General features: G+C 38.6%; 1 protein-coding gene across 11 annotated transcripts in view; it reads left to right on the top strand.

Moving 5' to 3' along the window:
- Positions 1-14194, top strand: part of MCTP1 (multiple C2 and transmembrane domain containing 1) — a 441268-nt gene that overhangs the window by 327309 nt on the left and 99765 nt on the right. The gene's annotated exons all lie outside the window — the stretch shown is intronic.

The following is a 14194-nucleotide window of genomic DNA, read 5'->3' on the forward strand; positions in this document are numbered from 1 at the left end:
TTGACACTGTATAATGTAAACAAAATCTCCAGAGTTAAAACAATGTGGTATTTTATAGAATTCTTTCTTCTAATTCCCTTCAATAGAGGCTGCTGCAACACCAAAATGTATTTTAGTCAAAGCAACTCTAGTTCTGTATACAGAGCATGATATTTGCAGCCAGACATGCTTTGGTTTGAGTTGTGACTCTGCCATTTACTTGTTGGGTAGTCTTCAGCAAATGATTTGATGGGGCCAGGACCACTTCCCCATCTGGAAAACAAAGATATAGCCTCTTCTTTGCATGATTATTTTAAAGATTATTACTCATATATGAAAAAGCACCTAACTCAGTGAGAGGCACATGACCACAAATTATAACTTATTTTGTGATGACATAGCCATGGGGTTTAAGTATGTGTTTCTCAAATGGTTTGGCTAAATCCAAGATAAAGTTGAGAATATCTAAAGGGGAATGTATGTCCTTTAGGCAACCTTCTGTAAATACAATTTATCATGACTGATTTTTGATAGGCACTGGGCAGCAAGCATTCAGCGTTATCCTCTTTTGACAAGCACTTGGAGTGCAAATATTCTGTTGCCAATTAGGGACAGACCAGGCTTTAAGCCTCAGCAGAGATGGGAATATAGTTGACAACTCTTTTAAAAGTTGAGAAACCGAACCAAAACATAAGTCTGTAAAATGCCACCTCGCCTCCACATGGACACAGGCTGAGAATGGGACAAGATTTTTCTCACAAACCTCAAAATTCTATGCCAAAGAGCATGACTGTGATTATTTTAGCCTGCAAAAATGTTAAAGAGAGTGTTATGAAACTCCCACTGCCATAGGCATAAGGAAGGTCCCATTAGAACACTCATAGAATAGCTAACCTTAGAACTTCCTGTGAGTCCTCCGCCTAAACTTATTACCCATAGATGATAAAATCCTGTTTAAAGTGGTTAGCTATAAGTGAAGGAAGTGTTACAGAGCATCTGCCAAAAATAATTATTTGAGTTTTAGCATGATTAATCTTAATGCACTTTTTATAATACTAATTAAATAGTAGCTGTTTTTGTTTTTTGTTTTTTAACTCACACCTATTTTGTGACAAAGAGCCATAACATCAATACATCAATACTTTAGAAAATGCTTTTTCTCTCTCCCCTTCCCTTCCCTTCCCTTCCCTTCCCTTCCCTTCCCTTCCCTTCCCTTCCCTTCCCTTCCCTTCCCTTCCCTTCCCTTCCCTTCCCTTCCCTTCCCTTCCCTTCCCTTCTCTCTTCTCTTCTCTGTCATAAGAAATGCCATTAAGGTACAAATTTAAGAAGTGTGGGCTAGTGTGAATGAGGGTAGAATACATCCTATTTTATTTCAGTGGAAATTCCTACCTATCAAGACAACTTGCCCATAAAACCCAACTCAAGATGACAGAGTGTCAGGTCCTATAGGATCTTTAATCGTTGGAGACCCGGAGGACCTCATGCAGCTTATCCATAGTGAATTCCTGTCCATTTTGAAAAGTCCCAGAATGAACCATCTGAAAGAATGCTGTGTGTGGCCAGTTCCATAAAAAATACAGTTGTCAGTGGTAGCATACTGTGCCTAGAATCTACCTGCTCCTCAGATAAAATTATAGCCTGAGAAGTTTGACTTCAAATTATTATGGGGAAACTAGCCCAGAATGCCTAATGATATAAAAGAGGCTGATCATTTTGGAGAATAAACAGTCACCTCTTTTGAATGAGCTGGTCACATTGAGCCTATTGCCTAAAATTAGATTTGATATAGATGTAAAATCTACAGGGATTAGAAATTACCCTTAAGCAGACCTGAAGGTAGAAAATCTTTCTGGAGAATTTGTTTATCTCAACCTTTTTAAACTGTACTGTGTGAACAGTGTTACTGGAAGCCAATCAGAAACACGGGAGGGTAAATTCAGAGTAATCTCTATTGCTAGAGAATGGGGGAAAGAAACACAGCCATTGAATTGAGATCTCACTCCATTTACACCTCAGGAAGCTCTGTCCCAAAAATAATCCCTTGTCCAGCACTCAAAGAACTAACAGACAAGCTCGCTTCCTTCTATACAGTTTACCTAAAATTTCTAAGACAATGAGAACAATTAAACTTGGTTGTTCTCTTTCAAATTATATTGAACCTGATCATCCCACTTTGACTTGTCCTAGTCAAACAGGTACCAGGAAAGTAAGCTCCCCATTTCCTAGAACACAGAGGGGTTAGGAGGCTGTTTTAATTTACCAGGAGGCTATTGAAAAGAAGAAAGGAGACCTCCCTTTATTAAAGTCTCTCCCACATAATTGCAGTCTCTTCCTTGACTGGGGAAAAAAGGGGTTGGTGGCATTAAAGCTACCAGGAAGAGAATAACTGACCCTCAGCATACTTTATCTGTTTTATAGTCTGTTCTCTGGGGAGCCTCTGGGGCTTTATGTGAATTCTATCCAGGCTTTGATGGTGTTAGAAAAGGAGTGATAACCTTTGATGAATGCCCACAATGGTTCATTAAATTAACTGGTCACCAGAAACACTGCAAGAATAACTAAAAATGCAGATTCTAGGGACCTGCTGCCTCAGATTCTCATTCAGTCAGTCTGGTGGGGGCTGGGAGTGGTGGATGAATTCTAAATTTTTAAAAAACTATGAGAATTACATTGAGATGTTTGAATTTTTGAATTATCATTTTTACCTTCGTGTGTGTGTGTGTGTGTGTGTGTGTGTGTGTGTGTGTGTGTGTGTAGAAGGCTAAATACTTTCAGATAGGTGTGGTAGAGGCTCAAATGATTCAATCAGAGCTCAGCTTCCTGTCATTTCTTGGCCTGGTTTTGGCTGTGTTAGCATTGATCTTAGGCAGGATTTCTCCGAAGTGGTAATCGGCACCACCAGTCTTACATTAGTCTAGCTTTTAGTCAAGAAAAAAAGAGAGGTTCTCTTTTTCAGTAGGCCCAAAGATGCAGAGTTGAGTTTCACTTGTTTTGATTGGCCAGTCCTTGAACCAGTGACTATGACTAGGAGCCAGTGCTGCTCTCATTGACCAGACTTGGTCAAATGTCCATCCCTTTGCAGCCAAAGTTGGAATCCACTCTGTCAGAAACCATCAGATAATGAGAGTGGTAAAGGGTTTCCACCAGGAAATTCAGGGTGCTGAATAAAGAAACAAGAGAAGTCGGCTACAGATTGATGGTGGATGGGCCATCCATCTTAATAAAGACAGTAACCAACAATTATGGGGATAGGAACGACCATGTGTAAATAATAAACGAAGTTAATTTTGGTAGGGCGTGGTGGTCTCTCACTCTCTCCTCCCACCCTAACTTTCTGGTGTTGCAGATAAGTCAGACTCATAACTAGAACTTACCTAAAATTGAGGATGAAGTATAGCAAAAGAAACAATAATGAAAGCAACACCCAAAAAGAAAGCCAACACCGTAATTTTTTAGATATCCAGTGCATCAGGGAACTAAGACCTTTGTAATTTTCAAAAAGATGTGGAATTGAAAGGTTATGATTAAGCAAATTTCAACCACTCTGTGGTAGGCCAGTTACATTTTAGCTGTGCTAAGGCGCTGGGTGAGTCTTGAAGATGTGAGAAGATAAGAGATTTTCAGCAAGGTACAGGATTTCTCTGTTACAGGTTTTCAGTACCAGTTATCAAGAACATTTCTTACCTTTGACACCTTTTATCTTGAACACAGTCTTTTAAGTGGATCTTAAAATCAGAAGGGAGAAATTCTTAGATTAATAAAAAGATGTCTTTAAATCATATAAGAATTTTTTTACCTTTAATGAGTTTTTAAAAATATATATTTAGGATCTTTTTTATGATCTTGAAGAGAGGTTTAAAAAATTGTTTAAAATCCTGTCCAATTTGCCACCTTATTTCTGGAAATAAGATAGTGAGGTAGAAATTAAAAGTTAGGATGAATATACATGCTAGAAAATACTTTCTTCACCCTAAACTCAACTTTTCTTTCTGCAATATGGGAATAAAAATAATTAAAAATTATAAAGGCAAAAAAAAGTTAAATGGTCCCTTAGGGCATAGAAATGCTTAGATATAATTTTACCTTCATGGTAATAATTTTACTTAATTAAAATTATTTAAAGCAGGCTACATTTTTAATTTCTATTAAGGAATAATAAAATTCCTTAACTATATTAATAGTACTATATTAATCCCATGTAAAATTATTACTTTAGAAGTGAGATAAACTATATCATTAAGAGCATTTAATGAACTTTCACATTATAATTGAATTGATATTTCCATTCTACAGTTGAGGAAGAGGGGCCTATAAATAATCACTTAATATTTATGAATACATACTTCTCAAGGAATAAATAAATAAAAGTATAGATAGATATAGATACAACATAGCTATAAATACACACACATGTTATATCCACATACACAAACATGTTCTTTTCATACACACACTTGGTAAATGTATACATAACCTATTTTCCCTGAATGCCGAAATATTTCAGCTGATTTAAGGTTCTCATGCATAAAGTTTCTCAATAGAAAAACAGATTTAATCATTTTATGGGAGAAATAGTAGAACATATTTTTTCAGCCCTTTCGATTTTCCTTTTTCACAGTGTTCCCTTTTTGGCTCTGTGGGAACCAAAACAGAAAGTGTATGCCAGTTACCCTTTATTTTGCACAGATTAGGCATAAATGAGAGGGGAATTATAAACCTGTAGAGACAATCCAGAGAATTTCATGATAGTTTGTATGACACGTGTTTTTGTTTTAAGGGAGTATATAGCCCTCTCTTTGACATCAACCCCAATCCATTTACTTTTGCTGTAATTTGCATTGAGGGGCTCTTTTCTAGTTGATATTTAGAAGCCGTACAACCTCTTTTTTTTCTCCTCAAGATCAACATACCATTTCCTCTCTATTACACTAGTAAACATTGAATCCAGGGTTGCCACTGAGTTGATGTCTTTATTAAAGCAAGAAATGCGACAAACACGCCTGGACAAAAGTGTGGTCAAACATGCCTGAAAGGCAAAGCCGTAGATGAAAGGCGCGCAGAGTTGCCACACCAGTGAGCTTCTGAAAGGTGAGCTGAATTTTGCCCAGTGTCATGCACTTGGAGGACAAAGCCACACCTGTCGTCCTGGGAGATAGAATAGCTCTGTGGCACTGACAGCAGAGCAGGGAGCCCGTGTAGATTGCAGCAATTGATAGAGAAAATGGCTGTAAAAACAATGGGATTCTGCCAGGGTTCACCTGCTTCTCCTTGCTTGATATAATTTAGTTAACTTACGAGCACATGTATCCAACATTGTCGTGAAAAAAAAAAAAATTAAGAAATGTATGTAGCAGTGTGGGAAGATACAGGATTATCCTAGAGTTTTAAAAGTGCTTGAATACAAACAGTTGGAAGCGGTTTTCAGATTTATTTCGCTCTGCCTGCTGTGTTCAGCAGTTTTCATTTCTTTTTTCTTGATGTAATATGCCGAGCAAAAACAAACCCAATCAACCAAAGGGAGCTGCTGACTGGTGCTGACCAGGAAAGAAAACAAATCCCTCCTAACGTTTTCCTGCTATTTTTGTGGGTGGGGGTGGGGGTGAGAAGCTTCCCCTCCTGATAGGTGATCCTGTAGGTAACTTGGTAATAGAGATCCCTGAAGAATTCCAATGAAAGCCTAAGACTTTAGGCCCAGATTAAAAGGCCTCCCCAGCATGATTGCAACGCAAGAGAAAGAATGTCATACTCCGCAGTGCTTTCTTCCGGGCAGAGAAGATGGCCTTGTATGCTCTATTCTCATCCTCTGGTGCTAGCGTGTTCTGTTTTGCTTTATTTGACTTTTTGTCTTTTAGCCAACTGCTCTAAGCCAGTGATGGCGAGCCTTTTGAGCTCGACGTGCCAGCATTTTGAAAAACCCTAACTTAACTCTGGTGCCGTGTCACATATAGAAATTTTTTGATATTCGCAACCATAGTAAAACAAAGAGTTATATTTTTGATATTTATTTTATATATTTAAATGCCATTTAACAAAGAAAAATCAACCCAAAAAATGAGTTCGCCTGTCACCTCTGACACGCGTGTCATAAGTTCGCCATCACTGCTCTAAGCTGTCCTTCCTCCCCTTTCTATTCCCCCGCCCCCATATCTTTTCTGACTGAGTTTTCCTTAGCATTGTTTTTCACACCTTTCAGACATTTCTTATTTTTAAAATTGATCATATTTTTATGGGAATTTAGAACTATTTGTATAACTGTCTCACCTTAGGGTGGGAGCATTTTACTACCATTTTTCATTGCCTGCCTCTAGGAACTTGCTGTCCTAACTATAATTAGCAACGATTGATACTGATGTTTGCTTTAGCTATTTCCTAATAACCTTTGCAAAACTTCTCAAAACTCAAAAGGAGTAGCAACTGCCCAAAAAGTTACCATGTACATAATGTCATCAACTAGGATTTTAAATATTTTGAGAGTGTTGGCAAGATATATCTAAGATCTATGATCATTCCGTGCCTTGGCCTAGATTCTCTCAGTTCTTTGGATTAGAATTTACCTTCACAGAAGTTATTGCTTATTATTTTAACAACTTTAATGAAGTATAAAATATATATATATATATATATATATATATATATATGTGTGTGTGTGTGTGTGTGTGTGTGTGTGTGTGTGTGTGTGTGTGTGTATAAAAGCCTAAGCGACCATCACAACCAAATCGACGGCCGAACAGGCTGCGTGGGGCAACTTGGCTGGCACCAGGGTTAGTGAGTGACGCATGGAGCAACCCTGCCGTCAGGGGGGTGGGGTTAGTGAGGGGAGACCAAATGACAAAACAGCAGGCTGCGTGGGGCGACCAGGCCCATGGGGGGGGGCAGTTGGGGGCGACCAGGCCAGCAGGGTGGGGGCAGTCAGAGGCAACCAGGCTGGCAGGGGGGCAGTAAGGGGTGACCACGCCGGTGGGGGGAGGGCAGTTAGAGGCAACCAGGCTGGTGGGGGGCATTTGGGGGTGATCAGGCCAGCAGGGAGGCAGTTGGGGCAATCAGGCAGGTAGGCAGGTGGGCAGTTAGTAGCCAGTGGTCCCGGATTGTGAGAGGGATCCCGGATTGGAGAGGGTTCAGGCTGGGCTGAGGGCCGCCCATGCACGAATTTCATGCACCAGGCCTCTAGTATACCATAAAATTCATCCATTGTAAGTGTGTAATTCACTGCACTTACTAATTTTTAGTAAATTTACAGAGTTGTAAAATCATCTCAAAAAGATTCCTCATGCCAAGTACAGTCTCTCCTGTTCCCACCTCAATAAGTGATTTACCTTTTCTTGACATTTCACATAAATGGAATCTTACAAGTGTGGTCTTTTACATCTAACACTTCACTTAGCATAATGTTCTGAGTCCATGACGTCATGGACTATGTCAGTAGTGTCTTCTTTTTATTGTTGTGTTCGATTGTATGGATATAGCACATTTTTATTAGCCACTCACCAGTTGATAAACAGGCAGCTTGCTTCTATTTTGGGAGTATCATGAATCATGCTGTTATAAATGAGCATTCAGGTACAAGTTTTTATGTAGGCATATGTTTTTATTTCTTTGGGGTAGATAACAAGGAGTGAAATTATTGTTACTTTTATTTGTTTACCTTTTTAAGAAACTCCAAACTGTTTTCCAAAGTGACTGCCTCATTTTAAGACCTCGCCAGAGTTTGTTTCTCTATATCTTCACTATTTAGAACTTTCTACCTAGATTATGTTTATTATAGTGGGTGTGAAGCAGTATCTCATTGTGGCTTAATTTATATTTTCCTAGTGACTAATGATGCTGACCATCTTTTTTTTTTTTTTAAATATACTTTTATTAATTTCAGAGAGGAAGGGAGAGGGAGAGAGAGAGAGAAACACCAATGATGAGAAAGAGAAATATTCTCCTTCTATCCTCCTGCACGCCCTCTACTGGGGCGTGTGCCCTTGACCAGGCATGTGCCCTTGACCGGGAATTGAACCCGGGACCCTTCAGTCCCCAGCCCGGTGCTCTATCCACTGAGCAACACCAGCCAGGGCCTGACCATCTTTTTATGTGCTTATTAACCATTTGTGTGTTTTCTTTGGTGAAATATCTATTCAAATCTGTTGCTCATGTTTTAATTGGGATTATTGTCTTTATATTAAGTTTTACATGTTCTTTATATACCCTGGATTCAAGTCCTTCATTAATATGTATATGATTTGCAATTCTTTTCTCCCAGTATGTGGCTTGTCTTTTTATTTTCTTAATGATGATTTTTGAAGCACAAAAAATTTTTAACTTTAATGAAGTCTAAATTTTAGAAACATATTTAGGTTGTGCTTTTGGTGTTATATCTATGAATTCTCTGCCTAGCCCAAGGCTACAACTATTTTTTCCAATGTTTTCTTCTAGAAGTTTTATAGTTTTAGCTCTATAATAATTTTTGTATTAAGTTTTGTATATAATAATTTTATTAATTTAAAGGTAGATCCATTTATATGATCCTGCTTATTCCCACAAGTACACCTGAAAGTATCATTGGAGAAGTTTTGAAAACAAGTGGAAAGGGGTAATTTTTCAGTACATCTGACCTAATCTCAACTTGCACTAACTTTTGATTAGTATTTAAATATACTTTTTGAAATCACTACCTACTAATTGCCCATATTTTTCTTTGACAGGACATTAAATTCCAGAGAGCTCCAGAACGCTCCTAAAGCTTGTGAATAATATAACATTGAGCAAAGTATAGCCAATTGAGTCACTGTCCTAACAATAAATATCCAAGTAAATCATCAGTAAGAAACTGATAATAATCCCAAGAGAGTTAACATCAAATTTATCTCATCTGATTATAGGATTCTGCCTCCCTAATTAAATCTTCTTTTGTTTAAACAGAATGCACTATTTAGTTATTTGGGAAAACTGATAATGCTAACACACTACTAGAAAAAATTCAGAAAATCTTGATGAGAAAACTACTCAAAGAATTATTAAGTGTTGGGAATCATACATCAGTACCACGTGGCTGAACAAAATGCAGAAACTCCCAACAGGTCATTTTTATTTTTTTAAATATACTTTTATTGATTTCAGAGAGGAAGGGAAAGAGAAATAGAAACATCAATGATGAGAAAGAATCATCAATCGATCAGCTGCCTGCTGTGTGCCCCGCCCCCCTCCCCGCCCCCCCCCCCCACCCCCGACACACACACTTAGGATCGAGCCCAAAACCTGGGCATGTGCCCTGACTGGAATCAAGCTGTGACCTTCTAGTTCATAGGTTGAAGGCTCAACCACTGAGCCATGACGGCCGGGCCCAACAGGTCATTTTTAGAAGTGAGGTTTTATAGGCAAATATAACAACAAAAATGTCTGAAAGACAATACATGTCAATGCAATGAAAGCTTTTCTGAAAATGAAATGGCCTTCTTTTAGAACTCTGGAATCCTAAACTACCAGACATTTCAGGAACTATTTTAGCTGAAAATGAGATGAGAGATTTTTCTTTTTCGTAATTTTTATTACAGTGGAAATGGTTTTTTGTATTTCTAACAGTTTGACAAGAGCTAATTACAATGCGCTCATCTGTTTTGTGGACTAATTTGAGCCATCGGGCATCAACACCATAGACATGCAGCAGCATTGCAAATGATACGCATGCTTCCTTTGCTCCAAGAATTTGTACTTGCTATAAAAGAAAACAGATTTGGACAGCCCTGAAAAAGTTGGGCTTGGTTTGAAGAAAACATTTCAGAATTACATTAGAGCTGGCCTACAAGTGAACTAAAAATACCTGCTCATCTCAGTGGTCTTGGCCCAGGGCCTTCCCTTTTACTGTAAAAGTCAGGCTGTTTGAACAGTTGGAGTTCGGCTTGCTTGCTGTCTAAACTAGTGTTCTCTGATAACTTCTGTTACCACTGAAACACAAGCCCTGTTGCTTTTAAAAGAATGTGTAGAGGCATGGAAAATAGCCAAGAGAAGTGTATACTTAGTGTGCAAACCTCTAGGCTTCCCATACAGTAACTAGACCACTTAGACCTGTTAAGAAATGGGAGAAAGACATTCATCAGTAAACATTACACAGCAAGGGTAAAAGATGGAGTGGAGTAAAGGAGGCTGTTAAAAGCAGCCTAACATGATTATTTGAATTGCAAAGAGAAATGTTCAGACATAGCTAGAGCTGCTAAACATAACTCTTGAAGTTTTTCCAGAACAGAGGGATTGGGGGAAATGAGACCAGTGAAGGAGAAAATTAGAAAATTATAAGACAGAATGGGAGATGAAGTTTTTCAGAAGCTGGTAAGATAGCTGAAATATATGATATTATTAAGTCTTAAATCTATTTCTGAGGGTGAACCTTTAAAAACATGCTCTGACTTTGGCTCTGTGATTTTAATATTGAAATGAAGATATTAAATCTGGACAAAGAATAACCAGCAGTAACTGCGATGTTACATTATGAAGGATTAAAAAGATCAGAAATCAGTAGTAGCCCAAAGAAGATACTCATGATAAGCTGGATGTGTCTGAGTGAGATAATTTGAGCGGGGATGAATCAGAATGGTACCAACTAGCCCAATACTTGGCAGAGTGCAACCTCCTGCTTACCAGCTACTGTACAAAAAGCAGTCACTATAATGGATCATCTGCTTTTTGAAAGGTGTTCCTCCTGTTCAGTGATATAGAAAGGGGAATGTAAAGACTACAGGACTAATTTTTAAGGTAACTTGTATCACAGACTTCACTCACATGTGTTTGGCTGGTAGCTGGGTAGCCTATTTCCTGGCACAGTATACAGAACAGAGGGAGTTTCCCCCCATGAGCAGCTCAGTGCCAGCTGTTGCTCTAAATATTGTACCTGCTCACCACAGAGATCGCTTTAATGCCAGATTTTAAGCTGAGAGAAAATTTTACGTTTTGTACACCAGTAAACATTGGTGTCAGATTTGCGTGTCTAGACACAGCATTTGCACACACAAAGAGGGAAGTTGATCAATAACCTACTTTGAAAATAGTAATGGTTACAGATCTATTTCTTTAAACATGTAAAAGATAACTATCTTTAATAAGCTCTAAGAAATCTTTACAGAACTTCTAAAGTCCTAGAAAATATGTAGAAATGGTACATTTGCATGACAATATCCCTAAATACAATATCACATTTAACCCAACAATTCTGTTAATTTTAAATGATAGTTTGTGAATTTAAAAAGACATGAAGGGATATTAGAAAATTATATAATGATTGGAATAGAATGGGGGAAAGGGTGATTTTTCATTGGCACTGGAGGCACACTGTCAATAAGATAAAAATTGTGAAACAACATTAAAACACTTTTTTTTAACTCAGAAAAACAATTACAGCATGGACTGCTTCTTACCTATACTAGTGAGATGGTCATGGGTCCTTCCAGAACCTGTTGGATTCTGGAGAAATGGGAAACCAGAGAAACACAAGCTCCAGTGAGCTTAATAGCCTTAACTCATCCTTACGTGTTTCTTCAATGTAGCCCTTAGGTGTTTTTTTAAGAGGATTTGTTATTTGATACCAGCAACCTCTTCATGAGCCAAGTAATACCAATCACCAATTCCACTTAATTGTCCATATTTGGTCATTTATAACAATAAATATGTGTTCATCTGTAACCTGCAAAAATGATTTGGCATGCAACCTGATTTTGAAAGCAGAATTTCTATGAACAATAAAGCTATTAAAATGAAAAAACATAACTGTGTTTGGTACCATAGTAGGCATGACAAACTTCTAGGTAAAGTACTAATTTCTAATAAAAGGGACCTCAGAGAATCAGCATTCTCTAGGCATCTATAAGCATTTGTAGCTTTCATTCTACATCCAAACTTTGACTAACATTGAACTCACAGCATTGCAGGGATTTCTTATCAGTCATTCATATGTGGTTAATGTTCTCAGAGCAAAGCCAGTGCCTTTCTTCTCTGACTGATAAAAAATGACACAAAATATCAGTGCAACTTGTAATCTGAGTCAGAAAGATAAAATATCTAAATAAATAAACAACTTCCCAAGCCTTCTGGCTGGCAGATTCTATTGATACAATATTTCCATCAAAGAAAATAGTGTGCATTATGCTGTCATTAGCTGACAGCACCATCTTTGAGGGTTTTTTGGGTCCATTTTGTTGTGGGGATTCTTCAGTAGGTGTTTCCATGGGTCATGAGTAAGACATCTTCAGATGAGTCCTATCTAATTGTCACACTTGCTTCTTTAATAGATAGAGTCAAGCCATATTTTTTTTAATTAAATGTTTATTGTTCAGATTATTACATTTGTTCCTCTTTTTTCCCCCCATAACTCCCCTCCTCCCAGTTCCCACCCCACCCTCCACCCTCACTCCCCACCCACTGTCCTCATCCATAGGTGCATGATTTTTGTCCAGTTTCTTCCCGCCTCTCCCACACCTGTTGTAAGTGTTTCCCTCCACGTCCTGCGTGGTTCAGGGTTCGGGTCTGGAAGAGGAGCCGCACAACAAATGAAAAAGAAAAGACACAAGATAATTTGGGAATATTGGGGGACCAGGCGGGACCAACTCAAGAGGAAGTCTCGCCCGCCTGGTTCCCCAATATTCCCAAATTATCTTGTGTCTTTTCTTTTTCATTTGTTGTGCGGCTCCTCTTCCAGACCCGAACCCTGAACCACGCAGGACGTGGAGGGAAACACGACACACACCCCTTTCCCCCCAAGAATAGTCAGTCCATTCCCTTTCTATGTCCCTGATTCTATTATAATCACCAATTCATTCTATTCATCAGATTATTTATTCACTTGATCCTTAGATTCACTTGTTGATAGATGCATATTTGTTGTTCATAATTTGTATCTTTACCTTTTACTTCTTCTTCCTCTTCTTAAAGGATACCTTTCAGCATTTCATATAATACTGGTTTGGTGGTGATGAATTCCTTTAGCTTTTCCTTATCTGTGAAGCTGTTTATCTGACCTTCAATTCTGAATGATAGCTTTGCTGGATAAAGTAATCTTGGTTGTAGGTTCTTGGTATTCATCACTTTGAATATTTCTTGCCACTCCCTTCTGGCCTGCAAAGTTTCTGTTGAGAAATCAGCTGACAGTCCTATGGGTATTCCCTTGTAGGTAACTGAGTTTCTTTCTCTTGCTGCTTTTAAGATTCTCTCTTTGTCTTTTGCTCTTGGCATTTTAATTATGATGTGTCTTGGTGTGGTCCTCTTTGGATTCCTTTTGTTTGGGGTTCTCTGCGCTTCCTGGACTTGTAAGTCTATTTCTTTCACCAGATAGGGGAAGTTTTCTGCCATTATTTCTTCAAATAGGTTTTCAATATCTTGCTCTCTTTCTTCTTCTGGCACCCCTATAATTCGGATGTTGGTATGCTTGAAGCTGTCCCAGAGGCTCCTTACACTATCTTCGTATTTTCGGATTCTATTTTCATTTTGCTTTTCTGGTTGGGTGTTTTTTGCTTCTTCGTATTTCAAATCTTTGACTTGATTCTTGTGCTCCTCTGGTCTGCTGTTGGGAGTCTTTACAATATTCTTTATTTCAGTCAGTGTATGCTTAATTTCTAGTTGGTTCTTTATCACAACATCAAGGGTCTCATTAGATTTCTTGAGGATCTCAGTGTCCCAGCAACCACTGCAAACCTCGGAGAGAAAGCTGCCCTTGAGTTCCGACCGATGCCAGACAGTCTCGCTTCTCCCGTTTGAGTCTGGGTCCCCAGAGACTCGCCTGGAACTGGAGCTCAGAGCCTGAGGCTCCCTCCCGATTGAAACAGACAACCTCAGCTGCCAGCCTGCTCCGCATGCACCTCCGCACCTTTGTATTTTACTTCTACACTGCGCCTCCTCTGAGTCTCGGTATGCTTTTCTCTTTCCTTCTAGTTGTAGAATTTCCACTCAGCCAGCCTTCCTGTGGTTCTGGGTGATGTCCATTCCGTCTTTTAGTTGTATTTTTGAAGTGGTTGTGTGAGGCAGCAATCTCCGGTGTTTACCTATGCTGCCATCTTGGTTTCTCCTAGTCAAGCCATATTTTTTGAAAAGGCATGAATGTACTAAGATTGTGGACTTTAATTTTCAGATAGAAAATTCAAAAATGCAATATAGAATTTCACACAGTAAGGAATTGGGACTTTCTGATATGTATTTTATAAGTAGTCTCAGTAAATCTGAGTATACAATGATTTTTAAACACTATCAGTAA

Source organism: Myotis daubentonii, chromosome 4, assembly GCF_963259705.1.
Source record: "Myotis daubentonii chromosome 4, mMyoDau2.1, whole genome shotgun sequence".
NCBI classification, from domain to species: Eukaryota; Metazoa; Chordata; class Mammalia; order Chiroptera; family Vespertilionidae; genus Myotis; species Myotis daubentonii.